Source organism: Rana temporaria, chromosome 3 (assembly GCF_905171775.1).
Source record: "Rana temporaria chromosome 3, aRanTem1.1, whole genome shotgun sequence".
Lineage (NCBI taxonomy): Eukaryota > Metazoa > Chordata > Amphibia > Anura > Ranidae > Rana > Rana temporaria.
The window spans coordinates 59,178,436-59,183,975 of NC_053491.1; positions in this window are offsets into that span (position 1 = coordinate 59,178,436).

Below are 5,540 nucleotides of genomic sequence, written 5' to 3' on the forward strand. Positions count from 1 at the left end.
CTTGAGATACACTACGCCGCCAAATCTTTAAGGATTCGAACCAAAGCCGGGAAAGTTACGGCGGCGTAGCGTATCTCACATACGCTGCGCGGGTGCAGATCTCTGTGGATCTGCCCATATAACTTTTGCGCAAACCAATCAATATACGCTTATTGCGATTTGTTTTACCAAAAATATGTAGAAGAATATATATTGACCTAAACTGATGAAGAAATTATTTATTATAGCAAAAGTAAAAAATATTGTTTTTTTTTTCAAAATTGTCGGTCTTTTTTTGTTTATAGCGTAAAAAAGTAAAAAAAAAAAACAGAGGTGATCAAATGCCACCAAAAGAAATCTCTATTTGTGGCAAAAAAATTACATATATTTTGTTTGGGTGCCACATCGCATGACTACACAATTGTCAGTTAAAACGACACAGTGCCATATTGCAAAAAATGGCCTGGTCATTAAGTGGGTAAATCCTTCCGGAGCTGAAGTGGTTAAACCCTGCCCAGCAGTGCTGAGAATAGGCAGAAAGGAAATGTTTTTCTCTTCTCTTCTGTGATGGGAAACTGCAGGGAGGGAGGAGCTTAGACTGTACCCTGATTGGCTGTTGCTACAACTGAAGAGGACCTGCCTCTAGCAGCCTTGTGGCAGGAGGATTTCTGATTGGCTGCCTGGGTCAGGCTGGCTTCTGATTAGCTGCTGGTTGGGCTAAGCACCATCCCCACAGGGAAAAGGGTAGGAGACCCTTATGGAGTTTGAGAAGTGACTCCCCCCAGCCCTGCCCTGGGATGAATAAATATATTGCTATGTCTGAGTTGTAGTCTCTTGAGCTGCAATATATTTGTTAGGATTGTGCAGGTTCTCTCTAAACCTAGTTGTTGATGACCTCTGTCTGTCGGTGGAAGAATGTTCCGGCAAATAGTGTCTGTGATCTGCAATAAACAGTAAAAAGACCCGGGACTGGTAACAGGAAAGCCAACCTCTTCACAGGTAAGGGAGGACCCAGTTCTTTACAGTATATTGCTGCATAAACAAGAGTTATATTTGACATACCAATATAAGATTACATATATGAGTTTTGCCCGTTTGCTGGCTGTCTCTTTCCATATCCTCCTGGATTCCCTGCATGCTTTGCAGCATCTCCTCAATATCTGAGGACTATATATCCCATGGTACCTTGCTGCCTGCAAGCAGTGATTCCTGTACTGACTCCGCCTCTCGAAACTCCTCCTCGCAACACCTCTGTAGTTCAGAAGGCAGGCTCTGTGAAATGTGTGACACAGCAGTGCCAACCTAAAGGGCATAGTGACTATGTGTCATGGAATTCAAGGAAGTAAATGTGTGGGGATCTTCACAATGTACATTTACCAACGTTGAAGTGGTTGTAAAAGGCTGAAGGTTTTTTGTCTTCATTCTATGTATTAAGATAAAAATCCTTCTGTGTGCAGCAGCCCCCCTAATACTTACCTGAGCCCCATCTCCATCCAGCGATGTCCACAAATGCCTTGGCCATCTGGGACTCTCCCTCCTGATTGGCTGAAACACAGCAGCGGCACCATTGGCTCCAGCTTCTGCTTGCTGTGGGGGCACTCAACAGGAGGGAGTGGTCAGGAGAGCCAAATAGGGACCAGAGAAGAGGAGGATCCAGGCTGCTCTGTGCAAAACCACTGCACAAAGCAGGTAAGTATAACATGTTTGTTATTTTTATTTAAAAAAAAAAAGAGATTTTAGTATCATTTTAAGACCATTCAGAGTAATAGGAGCAGACTAGAAATTGTTTCAATACAGTGTTGAAATGAATATATGATATATATTTTGCTGGTTCTAAACGCTGAAGTTTTTATTTCAAAACCTTCCGTGTACTGCTTCCCCAACAGCCCCCCCCCCCCCCTCCATACTCATTTGAGCTCCCTCTCGATCCAGAGATCTGCATGGGAGCCACAGCTCTCCTGGGTCTCTCTCCCTCCTCAATAGCTGAGACAGCAGCAGGAGCCATTGGCTCCCAATGCTGTAAATCACAGAAATGAGCCAATGAGGAAAGAGTCGGGGGGGGGGCGCGAGTTTTATGTTTCTTTTGGACATATATGGCCAGATTCACGTACGGCGGCTTAAAGTTGTGCGGGCGTAGCGTATGTAATTTACGTTACGCCGCCGCAAGTTAGAGAGGCAAGTGCTGTATTCACAAAGCACTTGCGTCCTAAGTTACGGCGGTGTAGCGTAAATGTGCCGGCGTAAGCGCGCCTAATTCAAATCGTGAAGAGGTGGGCGTGTTTTATGCAAATAAAGCATGACCCCACGTAAATGACATTTTGAACGAACGGCGCATGCGCCGTCCGCGGTCGTGTTCCAGTGCGCATGCTCCAAATCACGTTGCAAATAGTCAATGCTTTCGACGTGAACGTAACCTACGCCCAGCCCTATTCTGAATCGACTTACGTAAACAACGTGAAATTCGACGGCTGTTCGGACGTCCATACTTAACATTGGCTGCGCCATCTTTTTGGTGGTTTATCTTTACGCCTGAAAACGCCTTACATAAACGGCGTATCTTTACTGCGACGGGCGAGCGTACGTTCGTGAATAGGCGTATCTCGCTGATTTACATATTCTAGGTGTAAATCAGCGTACACGCCGCTAGCGGCCAGCGTAAATAGACAGCAAAGATACGATGGCGTAGGAAGACTTACGCCGCTCGTATCTTAGCAACATTTAAGCGTATCTCAGTTTGAGCATACGCTTAATTGTAGGACGGCGCGGATTCAGAGTTACGACGGCGTATCTACTGATACGCCGGCGTAACTATACCTGAATCTGGCTAATAGAGTTGGGCTCAGGAGCAAGCGAGAAAGCACCAGTGCCCCCTTACGAAGCAGCTTGCTTTTGTGGGCACTGGTCAAGGGGGAGGAGCCAGGAGCACCAGTGGGAGGGACCGAAGAAGAAGAGGGTCTGGGCTGCTCTGTGCAAAACCATAGCACAGAGCAGGTAAGTATAAGACGTTTGCTTCTTCTTTTTTTTTTAAACTGAACCTTTAATCTGGGTTCACACTTGTGCAATGTAGACACAGCATGTGATTTACGCAAGAATGCACATCACATGCAATGTCTGTGCGTTGCGATTTCAGCCATACAAATCCATACAAATCGCACCCACACCAAAATGGTGTAGGACCCTTTATTTCCCCCCAAATCGCATTGTGTGGGTGTACGATTCTGGCAATCGCACTGCGTTTTGCGATTCGGGATATCGTTAAGATAACATCGACACCCTCAGCAGATCGCAAGGACGCCATGCGATTGCAATGTGGTGCGGAAAACGCACAGGATTCACCGCATTTCCCGCATCGCATAAGTGTGAACCCGGGCTTTAATCGCTTTAACCCTTTCAGATCTGGGGCAGCCGCACTGCACCTTTTCCTGGAGTTCAGATTCAACCTGATCACCTCTGTGTGTTATAAAGTAGCACAGATAAACGCACACCGTAATAATAAATCCTAAACAAGCTTCTGTGCAGAATAAGAAATGACTCGAAAGACAAATCATTTCGGGTTTTAACCACTTAGTCACCGCCCTATAGACGAAAGATGTCTACAAGGCGGTTGCTTAACTCTGGGAGGACGTCCATGGACGTCCTCCCAGAATCGCGCGCACACGGGAATGTCCGTGACCCCCGGGTCCGGAGGCCCCAGCGCATCACGGATCACGGTAAATCGCTGCTGATAGCGGCGGTTTACCACGTGATCGCTCTGTCCAATGACGGAGCGATCACTTGTAAACAAACCGGCGCCATGTGATGACGCCAGTTCCTCCCCTCTGTACCGAACGGTACAGTGTGAGAGGAGAGGGGGAGGGATCGGATGGCAGCACGAGTGCTGTGGGCTGGATCTGTGACAAATGCAGTCACAGATCCAGCCATCCATCCCTGCTCAGCCATCCCTGCCCCATAACAATAACAACATAACATAATAACATAACCAAACTGTGCAATACTCTGCAATACCCCACAATACTCTGCAATACCCCACAATACTCTGCAATACCCTACACTACTCTGCAATACCCCACACTACTCTGCAATACCCCACACTACTCTGCAATACCCCACAATACTCTGCAATACCCCACAATATTCTGAAATACCCCACAATACTCTGCAATACCCCACACTACTCTGCAATACCCCACACTACTCTGCAATACCCCACACTACTCTGAAATACCCCACAATGCTCTGCAATACCCCACACTACTCTGCAATACCCCACACTACTCTGCAATACCCCAAAATACCCTGCAACGTCGCTTATGGGGATTTTTAAGTAGCGAAGTTTGGCGCCATTCCACGAGCGTGTGCAATTTTGAAGGGTGACATGTTGGGTATCAATTTACTCGGCGTAACTTCATCTTTCACATTATGCAAAAGAATGAAGAAAAAATACTAAATGTGCTAAATTTTTATACCAGAAACAAAGAAAAATTCATATTTTTTTACAGAATTTTCAGTCTTTTTTCTCTTATAGCGCAAAAAATAAAAAACCCAACGGTGATTAAATACCACCAAAAGAAAGCTCTATATGTGTGAAAAAAAGGACGGAAGTTTCATTTGGGTACAATGTTGTATGACTGAGTAATTGTCATTCAAATTGTGAGAGCACCGAAAGCTGAAAATCGGTCTGGTTATTAAGTGGGTTTACGTGCCTGGTGGTCAGGGCCGGCGCTACCACTAGGCGAAGTAAGCAGCCGCTTGGAGCGCACTACCACCTAGGGCGCAAGCGCCAGCTGCGAGTGGGACAGATCAGCAGGGGGATCGTAGCACACTGAGAGCTCCAGAGAGAGAGATGAGCTGGGCGTATCACAGCCAGCTCTGACATCTATCCCCTCCCCTTGCTGCCCACACAGCCAGTTAGAGGAGAGGAGCTGCTTTTACTCCTCCCCTCCTCTCCTTGTGTCTGCCCCGCCCACTCTCCCCGGCACACAGGGGATGTGGGCGGGAATTTTTAAGCACAGCAAACAGAAGGGAAAGATGGAGGAGTGTGATATCCATCCAGTGAGTGAGTACACTGTACACTGATGTAGGGGTGGCCTTCATTCCCTTCTCTCTCTCTCTCTCTCTCTCTCTCTCTCTTCACCTTTCTTTCTTTCTCTCTCCCTATTATCTATCTATCTGTCAGATTATCTATCTATCTATCTATCTATCTATCTATCTATATATCTAATTATCTATCTATCTGTCAGATTATCTATCTATCTATCTATCTATCTATCTATCTATCTATCTATCTATCTATCTATCTATCTATCTGATTATCTATCTATCTGTCAGATTATCTATCTATCTATCTATCTATCTATCTATATATCTATCTATCTGTTAGATTATCTATCTATCTATCTATCTATCTATCTATCTATCTATCTATCTATCTATCTGTCAGATTATCTATCTATCTATCTATCTATCTATCTATCTATCTATCTATCTATCTATCTATCTATCTATCTAATTATCTATCTATCTGTCAGATTATCTATCTATCTATCTATCTATCTATCTAT